At 40.5% G+C, this 17,393-nt stretch overlaps 1 pseudogene; it reads right to left on the bottom strand.

The window, feature by feature from the left end:
- Positions 1-6,982: 6,982 nt before the first annotated feature.
- On the bottom strand, positions 6,983-7,106 carry LOC115501945 (annotated as a pseudogene).
- Positions 7,107-17,393: the final 10,287 nt, after the last annotated feature.

The following is a 17,393-nucleotide window of genomic DNA, read 5'->3' as shown; positions in this document are numbered from 1 at the left end:
AGTTATGAAGGGGTCTATTTTTAAAGTTCTAGCAAAGCTTTGTGTGTTGTGATGTACCACGGCAAGTAAGCTTGCTTCCCAATGGTAATTAAGTTAAAAGAACATTTATGGAAAAGAAAAAAAAAGGGGAACCTGGGTGGCTCAGTCGGTTAAGCGTCCGGCTTCGGCTCAGGTCATGATCTCATGGTCTGTGAGTTCGAGCCCCGTATTCGGCCCTGTGCTAACAGCTCAGAGCCTGGAGCCTGCCTTGGATTCTGTGTTTCCCTCTCTCTCTGCCCCTCCCCTGCTCATGCTCTGTCTCTCTCTGTCTCAAAAATTAAAAAAAAAAAAAAAGAATATTCATGAAAACTGTGGTTTCCAAATTGGATGATTATATACCCTTAAGGTGGGAAAAAATTCTGTATTTATAGAATCTTTCTGAAAACTCACAGCTCACCTTATTGTTGCAATCTTTAAGCAGCACAAATTTCTATATTATTTCATCTATCTTATATTCTATTTGAGCAGCCTTAAGATACTGTGAGAGCACCTACCTATAGGTTCAGTCTGAAAACTGGGTTGTTTTAGAAATCATTGTGTTAAATAATGAGACTCTGTATCTTTTTCAAGTTGTCAGAGCCTGGAGATAGCTGTTCCATTGCAAGAGATTTTAAAACCTGGCTTAGGTTCTGAGCTGACCCCTGATCAGGCAGGGTTCTCCAGGCTGTCCATCCCTAGGGTACCTACAAAGTTGAAACCTGGAAAAGCTACTTCCTTGACTCTTCGAGAGCAGAGTATGGGAGGTTTACCCAAGGTCTTTACCTCTGATCTGGAGTCCTACTGCTTGTCTGGCCTGATGATCTGGTGCTTGCTCCCTCCTGCTCTTTTTTTTTTTTTTATAATAGACTTAATTTTTAGATAAGTTTTAGGCTCACAACAACACTGAATGGAAAGTACAGAGAGTTCTCATATACTCCCTGCCCCACACATGCACAACCTTCCCCATTATCAGTATTCAGCACCAGAGGGGTACATTTGTTACAGTTGATGAATTGACACATCACTATCAGTCAAAATCCATAGTTTACATAAGGGTTCATTTTTAGTGTTGTACATTCTGTGGGTTTTGACAAATGTATAATAATGTGTATCTACCATAATAGTATCATACAGAAAAATTTCACTGCCCTAAAAATCCTCTGTGCTCCACTTACTCATCCATCCCTTCCTCCTAACCCCTCGTGACCACTGATGTTTTTCCTGTCTTCATATTTTGCCTTTTTCAGAATGTCATATACTTAGAATTATTCAATATGTAGCCTTTTTAGATTGGCTTCTTTCTCTTAGTAATATGCATGTAAGTTTCCTCCATGTCTTTTCATGGCTTGATAGCTCATTTCTTTTTAGCCCTGCATAAATATTTCATGTCTGGATGTAGCACAATTTATACATTCACCTACTTAAGGACATTTTAGTTGCTTCTAAGTTCTGGCAATTGCGAATAAAGCTGCTGTAAACACCCATGTGCTGTTTTTCGTGTACACATGTCTTCAACGCATTTGAATAAATATCAAGGAGCATGATTGCTGGATTATACAGCAAAAGTATGTTTTGTTTTGTAAGAAACAACCAAACTGTCTTCCAAAGTGGCTGTGCCATTTTGCATTCCCACCAGCAATGAACAGGAGTTCCTGTTGCTCCATTATCCTCACAAGCATTTGGTGTTTGTTAGTGTTTTTAGTTTTGGCCATTCTAATAGGTATGTAATGGTATCTCATTGTTTTACATTTGTTTACCTCTTGCTTGTACATATTCCTGGCTCCTCATTGTTTCTCTTCTTTTTCTTACTGCTCAGCTTCTAGACAAGTAGTTCTCAGATCTGGTCCCCAGATCAACACCACCACCACCTAGGAACTTGTTAAAAATGGAGTTTGGGGGCCTTGCTCAAACCTACTGAATGAAAACTCTATTTTAACAGCCCTCCAAGTGATTCTGATGCAAGCTAAAATTTGAAGACCCTGTTCTAGACCTGTACTGTTCAACATGATAACCTCCAAAAATGTAGTTATTGAGCTCTTGGGATATGGCTAGAATGAATTATGATGTCCTCTAAGTGTATAATGCACCCAAGATTTTGAAAACTTAGTATGAAAAAAGAAAAAGCAAGATACCTTATTGGTAATTTTTATATCAACAACATTGAAATTAAAATACTTTGGATATATTGGGTGAAATAAAATACATTATTAAAATTAATTTCCCCTGATTTTTTTTTTTTTTTTTTTGGTTTTGACATAGGGTTACTAGAAAATTTTGAGTTACATTTGTAGCTCTCATTGTATTTCTGTTAGCATTACTCTAGACTGTGAGTCAGTGAACTACAACCTGTGGGCTACATCTGGCCTACTGCCTGTTTTTATATGGCCCATGAGTTAAGAATGGTTTTAAATTTTTAAACAATTGAAAGTAAATTTTCAAGAATTATCACAAAAGAATGATATTCCATGACATGTGAAAATTATATGAAATTTAAGTTTTATTGTCCATAAATAAAGTTTTATTGGACTGTGGGCACACTCATTTATTTTTGTATTGTCTGTGGTTGCTGTTCCTCTATAGTGGCAGAAAACTAGCTGTGGCAAGAGCCCTATGGCCTACAAGTCTAAAGTATTTACTATCTGGTGCTTTGTAGAAAATATTTGCTAAGTTCTGTTCTAGACTGTCAGCTTCCACATGCTGTCTAGGAGAGGACCCTGCTTTTAACTTGCCCTTATTCTTTGTTCCCAACCTTTGCTTACCTTTTAGGCCCAACTCCTTGACCCTTACAACCCTAATCTCAGTGGTATTTTGGGGCTGCAAGATTTGATCTATGCATTTCTCAGGCTACAAACAGGTAGACCAATAATGTTCTTGCCTTCCAGAACTGCACAAGGAACTATGGACCCAGCAAAAGGAACAGAGAGATGCTCAGTAGCTTCTTTCTCCAAATGCGGGGCCTTCCTTCTTAAGGACGAGAGAACATCAGATTGATAGCTCCACCAAACTGAGAGGTAAGCCTATGATTTAGGGCTGGCCCCTTTCTTTAATAACTCAGCAACACCTCTTGAATTAAAACTCTCACTCTCTCTGTGCAGCTTATGCCTACTCTCAGCCAGTGTATTTGGCTTCTGCAGCACCTTGTTCTGCCAGATATATTGTGGAAATTATTATGATGGTTTTTTCCACTCCAGTGAAGCAGACGTCTGGATCCCTTTGTGAGCCTCTTGATCCTTATTCCTTACCACCCCCACCAATATGCAACCAAAGTCTTGTTGGCTCAATGAATCTATATGGTCTCATTTTATAGAATCCCCAAAGAAGAGAAATATGGCTGTGTTTTCCAGAATGTTAATTGATAACAGTTCTTGGCAACAGTACTCTTCCTGGCTTTCCCTCTTTAACCTACTCCTTCCACCCATAATAATAGCATCATTCCTGAGTAGATTGGCACCAGCCTGGAGTTTCTCTCTCTCTCTCTCTCTCTCTCTCTCTCTCTCTCTCTCTCTTTCTCACCTCTCTCTCTCCTTTTCTCACCTCTCTCTCTCCCTCTCTCTTTCTGTCTCTCCTCTCTTCCCCCAGCCCCACCCATAGGCCCTTCATTCCTTTTTTCCTTGCTCTACTGATTATACCTGGACTATTTAACTTTCTAATATGAGCTGGTTTGTTGCACACTCCCTGAACATTGTAATGATGTGAATATTAATAATTAGAAGAGGCCTCACTGAGAGGTGTTATTCCCAATTTCAACCATACTTCATTGTCAAAGTTAAGGAGAGGTCTTGCATCTCTGTTCACTTAAGAGCTGTCTCCTCTAGTCAGTTATCTTTAGATTCTGTAGTTGAGTTGAGTTTAGACTCTGGGCTGCGAGTGGGAAGAGGCAGGAACTGTTTCACGTAGGTAAACCCTACACAAATCTGGCTTTTCCTGTCTAGCTCATCTTAAATATGGGGCATCAAGAGGGAAATCTATCGGGGGTTTCTGTTGGAAAGTAAGCTGGGGGATCAAGTGGCCTAGTGTTTTATTCCAGCTTTTCTCCAGATGATCTCCAGATTTCTGGCCTTTACCTTCTCTGGGCTTCAATTTCCTCATCTGTAAAATAAAGGGTGTGATAAATCACCCTGTAACATTCCTTCCAACTCTAAATTGTTCTGGTTCAAAATGTTGAAAATTTCAAGTTAGTATAACCATAGAATTAAAGTTTTTTTTTTAAAATCTAGAAGTGCTCTTGGGGATCATTTGACCCAATCCTTAGGTGTCCAGATGAGGCTCAGAGAAGCACAAATCACAGAGCTGGTGGTGCCAGAGCTGACTCTAGAACTCCCGTTTCCTTCAAAGGATTGCCTCTTGGAGAAAGGGACATTAACAAGATCACAGGCACTTTGTTTTCAACTCTTGGTCTGTAGTAAGGCATCATCTTATAATTATCTACTCATGTAATCATCATCATAATCATTGATCACTGAGAGAATTTGCTACTACCCAGGATAGTGCTGTTGTCTTTTGGAAATAATCAGTAAAATGTGGGGCAGGTGGGACCACCTTAGTACTGTTTTTTTAAAGAGATAAAATTTAAGTTTTTTGAAACCAAAGTTGGTGAATATTTTATTTGCAGAAACTTTCATATTTTACCTAGATGTTTGGCATCATGTAGATCAGATTCCCTGACTAGTAAGGTATTTCCTCATAAATTTAGAAGCAACCGTCCTGGGGTAGCCCCAGTTTCTTTGGTAGGAAGGAGAATATAATATACAATAATTTTTTTCCCTGTCTATATATATATATATATATATATATATATATATATATATATGCTTTATAAGTAGCATATTCTCCAGGAAAATAAAAAGTGGCTTCTTAACATACAAATTCCAGGGACCTTTGGAATAAGACACCAGTTTTGTATGTGTGGCAATAGCCATACAAATTTTGGTAATCAAACAAATTTTGGGAACTATGTTCTGGGCCAATGATCTTATTCTGATCTACCACTATGATTCTTTTTGTGTCATAAGCAACCTGACTGGCTCCAAACATCAGTTGAATAGTTTTGTTTTGTTTTTAATCTCTGCTAGTGGCTCTCACACTTTAGCCTACCTCAGAATTTCCTAGAGGACATACTAAGAAACAAAATGGTGCAACCCCCAGCGTCTCTGATTAAATAGATCTGGGGTGTGGTCCCATAATTTGCATATTTAAACAAGTCCAGGGGTGATGCTGATGCCTCTGGTCTCAGGACTATACTTTGAGAACTACTGTTCTACCTATGCCTTTTGGCCAAGAGCTTGCAGGTGAATACTGATTGGTGAATTCAGTGCACAATGCAGGTGATGGTGAGTTTGGCTGGTGTTATGTTTGGTCCCTGTAAGCCAGACCAAGAACAACTTTACTATCCTGTTATCACATTAAATGCTAACTCAGCTGAGATCAGGGGTTCCAAGAGCTTTTGACAGGGAAACTTGAGATTACCTGGGCCATCCCCTGTCTTTGTGCAAAAAATATATTATTTCCCTCCTACTCCAAGACTCAGAGAGGTGATTTACCTTGCCCATGATTACATAGCTGTTAACTGCAGTACCAACACCAGAACCTTGACCTCCAGCCTCCCCAAGCTTTTCATGACAATGAAATTAACATTGATAGCAACTGCTTCCCTTTTGCTTTCAGAACAATCTTCTCAGCAAATGTCTACCTGATTTCAAATGGACATTTTCCAGTGGTCATTTGGCCGAAAGGATTAGAACTTTCCATTAATGTCATTGCTCTTCAACCACATGTGTCCTCATAATGCCAACCAGCTATTTTTCAGTATGTTCAAAGTGTAAGATGAGAGAGCATGGACATAGCCATGCAAATTTATCTATACTTTTACAAAACAGGCATATGTTTCACTAAATATTATCATCATATTGAAAAGACAAACTGTTAGGTAATTTACTCCCTCTGGTCTGAATATGAAAAGCTAGGGAATATCCTGATGGAACTTGCTCATCTGGTAGTACAGGCAATAAAGATTTTGATCCTATAGATTCCAACTTCAATTATGCAGCAACATTGTTGGCTGGAAATGAAAGACCAGACTTCTTAGCCTCCTGTCTATCCCTAGCATTTCTTCTACCTTCTACATCTTAAAGAGTGAGACGCCTGGCTTCCTGCAGCCCTTCCAATTAAGAGGGATAGATCATAAAATATTCTCTCCTCACAGCAGGTCAGTCATGGTAACTACATAACCAGAAATGAACGATTTTGTAACTGTGATGTTGATAAATTTTTAAGCAGCTCTCTCTGCAACTCTCCACTCCTGAGAAGAGGTGGCATAGCTTTGAGTCTGAACAGAGTTGGGGGGAAGAGGGATGGAAAGCAGAACTAAAGACTTCATATGTGGGGACAGTGTGGTTAAGAGTGGAATCTGGGGCGCCTGGGTGGCGCAGTCGGTTAAGCGTCCGACTTCAGCCAGGTCATGATCTCGCGGTCTGTGAGTTCGAGCCCCGCGTCGGGCTCTGGGCTGATGGCTCGGAGCCTGGAGCCTGTTTCCGATGCTGTGTCTCCCTCTCTCTCTGCCCCTCCCCCGTTCATGCTCTGTCTCTCTCTGTCCCAAAAATAAATAAACGTTGAAGAAAAAAAAAAAAAAAAAAAAAGAGTGGAATCTCCTACCCATTTTTTTGTCTTTGTTTTTAGATTTTGGAGATCATGCTTTTTTATTTTATTTTATTTTATTTTATTTTATTTTATTTTATTTTTATTTTATTATTTTTGTTAATGTTTATTTATTATTGAGACACAGACCATGAGCAGGGGAGGGGTAGAGAGGGGGGAGACACAGAATCTGAAGTAGGCTCCAGGCTCTGAGCTGTCAGCACAGAGCCTGACACTGGGCTCGAACTCAAAACTGCAAGGTCATGACCTGAGCCAAAGTCGGTTGCCTAACCAACTGAGCCACCCAGGTGCCCCATACTTTTTATTTTATTATTTTTTCCCAGCAAGTTCTCAAAAAATCAGTGAACAATTCTGAGTCCAGAATTGTTTCTCTCCATGGAAATCTTCAGTAAAAGGTGAAAGATTTTATGCAATCTGAAGAGAAACCAGAGTATGGAGATCATACTTTTTTAAAAAATCTTTTATGTTTATTTATATTTTTGAGAGAGAGAGAGAGACAAAGTGCAAGCAGGGGATGGGGAGAGAAGAAGGAGACACAGAATCTGAAGCAGGCTCCGGGCTGTGAGCTGTCACCACAGAGCCCAACATGGGGCTCGAACTCACAAGCCATAAGATCATGACCTGAGCTAAAGTCAGCCACTCAACTGACTGAGCCACCCAGGCGCCCTTGGAGGGCCTACTTTCTAACGCAGTATGAACCAGTGGTGAGAACCTTAACGCTAATGCTCACAAGAGCCATTGGAAAGCGCTAAGCCCTGAGTATGACTCTGAAACAATTTTTCCTATAAACGATTGGGGCTTCTCCCCCTTCCCCCCATTAAATGTATGTGCATATAATATGCAAAAAAAAACCTATTTGACTTCAGAAACCTAGTTAGATTTACTAGAACACAAATCATAATCTCTTGAACTGAAAATCAAAGTCAGTTATTTGGTATTATGTGGACTAGACTGGTATTGAAATTTTCCACTTTTTTTTTTTTTTTCTTTTTAAGGAGAACATTCTCTTTTCTCTTCCCCATGGTTTTACTCTCCTTCATTGTCCCTGAAACTTTTCCACTTTTTAACGGGTTGTGTTGATATTTTATTGACGTACCTACCTAGGTTTATTTTTGTGAGTGCAGTAAATTCTACCAATCATGGAGCTGTTTCGGTGATTGTACAGATAAAATCCCTGAATAAACAGTACTTGGAGGGAACTTGTGTGTCCTGGTTTTGTCTGGTCATCTGCATGGTTATTGCATTTTTGTGATTTAGGAGAAAGGAGGATTCCATCTGATAAACTCTGGTGGGGAACTATGATCTGTACTAGTCAGAGATGCTACATGATCTTCAAGGGCTAAGGGGATTGTGGTGATGTGGTTTACAGGTCCCCTCACTGGATATTAAGATTAAACCCTGCCTGGCGAGTTCAGCTGTTTCTGTTTACCCAGTACTCCCAGCCTCACACACAAACCCCCCCCCATCTTGATTATTTATTTCTTGTTGTTGGAGCTTTCTTTTTGGGCTTTAGGAAAATGTCATACGTTGAGGGAAGGGGTGTTGCATGGGTCATGACTTTGACATATTCTTTGGCCAGTGCACAATCAGAAAACACTTTCAGGAATTCCTCATCCTGGGAGCAGTTACTAAAAAAAACTTAACTAAAAAAAAATACATACATTTTATGTTAATTTTCACTTCTTCCGTAAATATTTTTTCCCACTTTGCAAGGATAACAACTGCTTGTGGAGAGGTTAAACAATATAGAATAGGTTAAAGAAAAAAAGAAAAAGCCCCTAGGAATCGCATCATACTCTCAAAGCCTTTAGTCTCTCTCTTCCATGTATATGTGTATACTCATGCATGAGCATAATGGAAAGCACATGTCATACTAATTTTCCTCCCCACAGCACAAATAGAAACAATGGGGCATAATTTAATATGGTAGTGGTAAATATTATCTCCATGAAATGGTGCTTTAGTTTTAGCAAGATCTTTAGTTTTAGGTTCTGTCCTGACAGTTGTGAAATTATAGTTACATAGATAAGTTCATGCACTACCACATTCATGTACATCTTTGTGTGTGTGTTTTATTACATTTAAGATGGTTATAAAAAATTCCCCCCCCCTTTGGGCTTCTGGTTATTACGTTGTTTTTTTTGGAAAATATTATAAAAGAGATGGGGATACATTGTGATGTGCATCTGCCATTTTCACCAGACAATATTTGATGGAGATCTTTCTATCTGTAGACTTAGAAGATTTTATATATATATACATACATATGTATATATATATATATATACATACAGTATATATTATATATACATCATATAATAGTATGTATGATATATATTCCTTTGAAATATTCTCTTATGCAAATTTTCTATAATTTATAATTAATTCTCAAATTTGTTTTATTTGATTATAAAAGTAATATACACTTGCTTTAAAACATTTGAAAACACTACAGAAATGTGCAAAATAAAATGTAAGTTTCTTCCCCCTAGTTTCTTCACTCCCTTCTAAGAGTATCTACTATTAATAGTTTGGTACGTATCCTTCCAGACATTTTTTTTTTTTTTTTTGAGAGAGAGAGAAGTCACGTGTGTGAGCTGGGGAGAGGCAGAGGGAAAGGGAAAGAGAAAATCCTAAGTAGGCTCCACGCCCAGCACAGAACCCAACTTAAGGCTTGATCCCACAGCCATGAGATCATGACCTGAGCCAAAATCAAGAGTTAGACGCTTAACCAACTGAGCCACCCAGGCACCCTATTCCAGACTTTTTTACTTTTGATACAAACAAAAGTAAATAATATGTTTTTTTTTCAAAAAATGAGGTGATACTATAGTATAATGTGATTCTGCAACTTACTATTTTCAACCAACAATATATCATGAGACATTATCAAAGTATTTTCTTTCTTTCTTTCTTTCTTTCTTTCTTTCTTTCTTTCTTTCATTTATTTATTTTGAGAGAGAATGAGAATGAGCAGGGGATGGGCAGAGAGAGAGGGAGAGAGAGAATTCCAAACAGGCTTCATGCTGTCAGCATGAGCTTTGAACCCACAGACTGTGAGATCATGACCTGAGACAAAATCCAGAGTCAGATGCTTAACCAGCTGAGCCAGCCAGGCACCCCAAAGTGTGTATTTTTTTTAACTGCAGAATAATCCAGTAGTATGGACCTATCTTCTATTGATTAACATTCTGGATTCCACCCCACCCCCCAATTTTTACCTATTATTTTTGTTCACTTGTCTTATAAAGATTATGTTCATTTAAATTTTTTTAACATTTATTTATTTTTGAGAGACAGAGAGAGACAGAGCATGAGCAGGGGAGGGGCAGAGAGAGAGGGAGACACAGAATCCAAAGCATACTCTAGGCTCCAAGCCATCAGCACAGAGCCCGACATGGGGCTCAAACTCACGAACGGCAAGATTATGACCTAAGCCGAAGTCAGACACTTAACCGACTGAGCCACCCAGGCGCTTTGAAGATTAAGTTCACTTAATATGTTGATACATGAGACAAAATGCCCTCCAGGAAAGTTACACCATTTTATATCTTTACCAAAAGTGCAGAGAGGATCTATTATCTGGGTATCATATATTTCTTCTTTTATTAATTTGGTAAAGAATAAATATAATCTCCTTGTTCATTTTATTTGTATTTCTTTAATTACTAATTAAGTTAAATATCTTCTTATATGTCTATTGACCATTCAGCTTTTCTTTTTTTTTACAAGTATTTTTTTAAGTTTATATATTTTGAGAGAGAGTGTGTGTGTGTGTGTGTGAGCAGGGGAGGGGCAGAGAGAGAGAGAGAGAGAGAGAGAATACCAAGCAGCACAGAACCTGATGCAGGGCTCCATCTCATGAACTGTGAGATTATGACCTGAGCCAAAACCGAGTCAGACGCTTAACCAACTAAGCCACCCATATACCCTTCAGCTTTTCTTTTATGTACTATCCATTCTTATGCTCATTTTCAATAGAAGTAATTGACTTTCTCTTTTTAACTTGTAAAAGTACTTCGTGTATTGGAGAAATTAGTTATCTGTCATAAGAGTTGCCAATATTTTCCCAACTTATTTGTCATTCAACCTTGTTTATAGTAACTTTTGCCATACAGAATATACAGAAGTTGCTTCTGTTTGTATGTTTTATGTGTGGAGTCAAATTTATCAATCTTTTCCTTTTTGGTTCAAGGGCTTCATGTCAAGCCTGTAAAAATCCCTCATCACCCCAGGATTATACAAAGTACTACCATATTTTCTTTCTCGTACTCTCCTGCTTCCATTCTTCTACATTTAATTCTTTAATCCATCTGGAATCCATTTTGGTATGAACTGTGAGGTATGGGTCCAACTTAATTTTTTTCCCAAATAGTCAGCCACTTGTTCCAACAGCCTTTATTGAACAGTCCATCTTGCCCCCACTGATTTTAACTAAATTTTTTAAACATGTATTTATTGTTGAGAGACAGAGATCAAGCAGGGGTAGGGCAGAGAGAGAGGGAGACACAGAATCTGAAGCAGGCTCCAGGCTCTGAGCTGTCAGCACAGAGCCCAACGCGGGCCTTGAACTCACCAGCTGTGAGATCATGACCTAAGCCAAAGTTGGACGCTTAACCGACTGAGCCACCCAGGTGCCCCTTAACTGTCTAATTTAGTGTACACTAATTTTCCAAACACACTTGAGTCTACTTTTGGACTCCATTGTGTTCCCTCGATCTATCATCTGTTCCTGTGCCAATAACACAATGTTTTAATTTCTGTAGCTTAAAGATATTTTCTTATATCTGGTAGGACTACTCCTTTAAAAAATATTTTTATTTCCACAAGTTTTTTTATTTTTATTTTTTGTTTTAGACAGAGAGAGCAAGCGGGAGAGAGGGCCAAAGAGAGAGAGAGAGAGAGAGCCCCAATGCAGGGCTCGATCCCATGATCCCGGGATCATGACCTAAGCTGAAATCAAGAGTTGGACACTCAACTGACTGAGCCACCCAGGCACCCCTCCACAAGTTTTTAAATTGAGGTGAAATTCATGTAATATAAAGTTAACCTTTTTTTTTTTTAATTTAAAGTAGGATTAACACTTAGCATGGACCCCAACGCGAGGCTTCATCTCAAGACCCTGAGCTGAAATCAAGAGTTGGATGCTTAACCAACTGAACCACCTAGGTGCCCCAAGTTAACCATTTTAAAGTGGACAATTCAGGGGCATTTAGTACATTCACATTGTTGTGCAACCATCGCTTCTATCTGGTTCCAAAACATTTTAATTACCCTAAGAGGGAAACTTCATACCCACGAAACAGTTTTTCTCCACCCCACCCCCACCACACACACAAATTTTTAACACAAAAAATTAAACTTATATTATAAATATCCCAGGCTTCAAGTCACTAGATTCTACTCCTGAAATCATTATTGCACTATATGCTAAATAACTTGGATGTAAATGAAAAAAAAAATCCCAGGCTTTAGATCCACCATGTGTTAAGGAAGCTTAAAAATCCAAGTCCAAGTTCAGAATTATAGAGAAGCCTTTCCTTTCATTTATTTTATTTTATTTTATTTTATTTTATTTTATTTTATTTATTTTTTGAGAGAGGGGGGCACAAGGGAGTGAGGGGCAGAGAGAGAGAGAGAGAGAGAGGGAGAGAGAGAGAGAGAGATAGAAGCAGGGCTCACCCAAAGTGGGGCTCATGTTTTTTTACCCAAAGTTGGGCTTGTGCTCACCCAATGTGGGACTCAAACTCACAAACTGCGAGATCATGACCTGAGCTGAAGTCAGATGCTTAATGACTTAGCCACCCAGGTGCCTGAGAAGCCTTTCATGATTAAAGAATGCCTCTGTATCCCCCAAGCTTACTTCTACGTCCCCAGTAGCCCAAGACTCAGCTCGGATTCTTTTAATCTACTGCTAAATTGCTTTGTGATTTTTGTTAAGCATCTGTGACTTGTGTTATGTCTCCTCAACCACCTTGTAAACCTGCTACTTTTTTTTCCTCCAGTCCACCCTCATAGCATCTGGCACTAGCTTTACACAGTCACGGTCTCATTAAAATATTGTTGATTGATTGTTATCAAAACTTCCATATTGGATTTAGTGGGGTGTCAGGAGACTGCATGGTGCATGATTTAAATGGGAATTAAGAGGGAATTCAACATACAGCATTTTACTTTCAGATAATATACTACTAGCTGCCATTTATTAAGTGCCTATTAATTGTCCTGTCATACACATTAACTCACTGAAAAATTCTTACAACAATCTTCTGGGGTGGAGGTTTTCTGATGATATTCACTGAGATGAAATAATTTGCTTAAAGTCCCTGGGTTTAATGTCGGATCCACACTTTGAACCCAGGTTAGGGTTCTACCCTGCACCTTCTACCGTGCTTCATTGTGTCCATATAGTCTCTCCATCAAGGGCTACCCATCACATTATCCCAATGAATGTTTTTACATTCATTGTTTGTTTTTTTTTTAATGTTTATTTATTTCTGAGAGAGAGACAGAGACAGAGCATGAGCATGAGCATGAGCAAGGAAGGGGCAGAGACAGATGGAGACACAGAACCCAAGACAGGCTCCAGGCTCTGAGCTGTCAGCACAAAGCCTGATGTGGGGCTTGAACTCACGAGCCATGAGATCATGACCTGAGCTGAAGTCGGAGGCTTAACCGACTGAGCCACCCAGGCGCCCCTACATTCATTGTGATAGTCAGGTTTGTCTTGAAGGAATGTGCTTGTCTCACAACGTTACTTCATGCCCTGGCCAAGCTATCAAGGATCAAGTTCATTTCTTGCTTTATTATGTTCTGTGTTCTGGATGGAGTCCCATGCTGGCTGGCCCAGGTGTTAAAACTGTCACCTTGGCTGGAGCTGGAGCTGGTATGTGGAGTCAAAGCCAGGCACAGCAACCACCAGAGGGATGGGAGACATCATTTTCCCAAAGGGAGGAATCCTGGGAGCTTCATCTCTTCTCAGTCATCCCATATGTAGTATCTCCCTCTTTTCTTCTAGAAAAATGTATGAAGTTTGGGGATGTCAGCACTTTGGAGAAATTTAGTGTAAATGAATCAGAAATATATGGATTGGCTTTCCCGCAGAGGAGACTCACATTTTAAAGTAGAAAGGAAAATATATGGGACAAAGACTAGGTGGGCTTCTGAGTATGGCAGGGTGGGGTTGGGGTATTTCAGCAAATTCCAAGAAGTGGGCCATACCAGCCCAACCTGCCCTTCACAGTTGCAGAAAGACAGCCAGCTCTGGAACGTGTAGTCCTGGATGTGTGTTCTCAGAGGACACAGGCCCTACATATGGAAGTGAGAGGCATGGATTCAGTATGCAGTAATGCCACTTGGCAGCTCTTGCGACCTTTGTGACTGGACAATATCATCACTTGGTCCTGGTAAATTTCTTCATCTGTTTAAAAGAAGCAGGGGGTTATTTAATGATAGCATCTTTCCCACCTGCTTGTGTGGTTTTGTGACATGTTTCCAATTTGCTATAAACTAGTAAGCCATTATCATCATTTAGATGCATACTAAAGACTTTAGAGAGATAATAAGTGATGATAATGAACAAATTAGGTCAAGTGGACTGACAATTTTTAAAATGGCTATGAGACTTCAGGGCGCCTGGGTGGCTCAGTCGTTTAAGCGTCTGACTCTTGATCTCAGCTCAGGGCATGAGCTCACGATTTGTGAGATCGAGCCCCACACTGGGCTCTGTGCTGACAGTGCAGAGCTTGCTTAGGATTCTCTCTCTCTCCCTCTCTCAAAATAAGGAAATAAACGTTAAAGATTAAAAAAAAAAAAAAAAGACTTCTCCTTCAAGGGATGTTAGATGAGAACTAACGTGAATAACTGTATGTTTATACAGATGACCCCTTTTCAGCCTGGATTTCTGACATACATTCATTTAGTAATAACAGGATCCAGTTCCCCGTGCTGAGTATAAGTGTGCTCTGGGGGATGGGGGGATGGGTGGAGCATGGGGACTAAAAACCCTTAATGCTGGAAGGAAACTTAGGAATCATTAATTCCTATTTCCTCATTTTTCAGATAAGCAAAATGAGGCCCAGAGAGACAAGGTAATTTGCCTGAGACCACTCAGCTAAGGCTGAGCTGGGGCTCAACCTCAGCTTTTGGTTCTTGCATTCTAATGATTTGATAAAATAGTAAATGATAGTGAACTAATTGAAGAACGCTTTGAAAACATTGTCAAATAGGTCACTTTGCACCCGTTTTTCTTCTGTCCTCAGGGAATGCAGAGATGGCTGATGCCTGATTGGTAAGGTAGGGAAGAATTGGCTCCCACAAAATCCACATCAGACCTCCTTAAAACTTCCAGGTGTCTTGCTTGCATGGAGAGGTTTCTCAGATCTCAAGCTCATCTGCAGTGAGCCACAGACCTGGGAGCTCCAAATGTCTCTTCCCTATCCTCCTCCTAGCCTTCTCACCCCAGGAGACAAGCAGGCTGATTTCATTCCCAAAGGAATGACTAAGTGATCATTGGACTCAGACCAGCATAGGGAGAAATAGTAGGAATATGTTCATGGTTGTTTCTGTAAGCCTCAGAAACATCATCCTTGGCCAGGCAAAAGATAGGATGATAATGGAACAACCATCATCAAGTTATAAGAAACACACATCCTGAAATGGGTCTGGTTCTAGTTGGGAAATGGAGACCCCTTGACTTGTAATGGTTTTGGCTGCATTTTTGCTGCTCTTTTCTGACGCATAAGGTTCAGCCCTGTGCCTGGTGCCTCACTGGTTGCTTTCCAGTTTCCCAGCCTGGGTTCCTGCTCCCTGACACTTGATTTCTCAGACTATATTTGCTTTGTCTATCTACCCACACTATGCTACCTGCTTTTTCCTTTCTGCCCTAGGACCCCTAGATTTGACCTCTTGCTTGTTTAACCCATGGTTCGTTCCTTCCATCCTTTACTCTCTACTCAGGATTTGAGTTTTTGTCCCCACAACTTACTCAGCTGCCTTCCCTGCCTGCCCCTAACTCTGACCCCTTCTACTATGGAAACTTGTTACTACTCCATTTCTGGGGTGACTCTTCCCTGCCACATCCTCATCTTACATTCCCCATGCCCAAACCCCAAACTGACAAGAACGTGGGATAGCTATTTGCCAAGTACTTTGCCGTCATTATCATCCCCCACAGCCATGTGGTGTCCTTACTCGGATGTGGCTACAGGACATTGCCCATCTCTCCTGGCCTGTGTGCCCTCCACAATAGCAAATCATCAACAGCAGACTTGGAGACCAGTTGCTTTGAGTGCAACAAAGCTCCTCAGTCCTCCCAACTCTCCTAGATCCAGTGCTTGGCATGGGGGAAAACAGAACCAGGTTGATTCTTCTCCCTAGCCATCCACAGTGGCACCAAAAGGAGAAAAGGCATATCAAGCCATGTTGTACATTTGGATCAATTAATTAAACGCCCCCCCACCCCATGACCCTCTTTGCCTTGCAGAAGCGGAATGTTTCAATGTCAAGATGTCTGAGCGACGCCTGGGTGGCTCAGTCAGTTAAGTGTCTGACTCTTGGTCTCAGCTCAGTTCTTGATCTCAGGGTTTTGAGTTCCACCTCTGCATTGGGCTCCATGTTGGGCGTGGAGCCTCCTTTTTAAAAAAAATTTTTTTAACATTTATTCATTTTGGAGAGTGAGAGAGACAGAGCATGAGCGGGGGAGGGGCAGAGAGAGAGGAAGACACAGAATCTGAAGCAGGCTCCAGGCTCCGAGCTGTCATCACAGAGCCCCGACGCGGGACTCGATCTCACAGACCACGAGATCATGACCTGAGCCGAAGTCGGACGCTCAACCGACTGAGCCACCCAGGCGCCCCGGAGCCTCCTTTTTTAACAAGTTGAAAAAGATGTGTGTGAGAGGGCACCAGCTAGAGGGTTATTGTCAGAATCTGAGATGTAAGGACCAGAACCTGAACTGGAGACATGGCCCTAGTGTAAACATGACGAGAAAGTAAGAGACAGATATGAGACATTTTCATGAAAAAGAGCAACAGAACTTGGAGACTACATGGATGTAAGGGATAGAGAGAAGGATCGGTCAATGCCAAGGGCATTGTTGGAATTAACCAGGTTAAGGTATCTCCAGCTGCATGACCCCCTGAGCACCTGCAACCAACTGGTTTAAAACCTAACAGTTTTCATCTCCAAGCCAGTTCTTCCTGTTTCTCCCCATTTGATTCAGTGGATCTAGCACTCCCTTAGCTCTCCACATTTGAAATTCTGAAAGGTCTTTGACTCCATCCACAAGGTCTTCCTGAAATCCAGTATATCACAAATCCTGCTGATGTTCCCCTTATAATGTTTCTTAAAGTCCACCCCATCTTTTTATTCTGAGTGCTCCCACCCTGAGTTAGGGTCTCAGAGTTTCCAGCCAGGACTATTGCCTCAGTTCTACCTTCGGTCTCCCTGCTTCAATCCATGCCACACTCAGCTGCTACATCATCTTTCCAAAACACCACTTGAAACATGCTACCTTCGCTGCAAAAAATATGCCCTTGACTTCTGTTGTGTGGGAAATCCGCTTACTGCAATGGTAGCTTCCCAAGTTCATGACCAAGTGAGCTATCTCTAAGGTCGAAAAATAGAAAGGATGCATAGATTGAGTTGAAATGCTCAAATCGTATGGTTTATTAAGTCAAATTAAAACACATAGCAAGAAACAAGGGGAAGGAGAGGGATGG

The sequence above is a fragment of the Lynx canadensis genome, chromosome E1 (assembly GCF_007474595.2).
Source record: "Lynx canadensis isolate LIC74 chromosome E1, mLynCan4.pri.v2, whole genome shotgun sequence".
Lineage (NCBI taxonomy): Eukaryota > Metazoa > Chordata > Mammalia > Carnivora > Felidae > Lynx > Lynx canadensis.
Note: the sequence above shows the minus strand (reverse complement) of the source record. Positions and strands in the feature narration are given on the sequence as shown.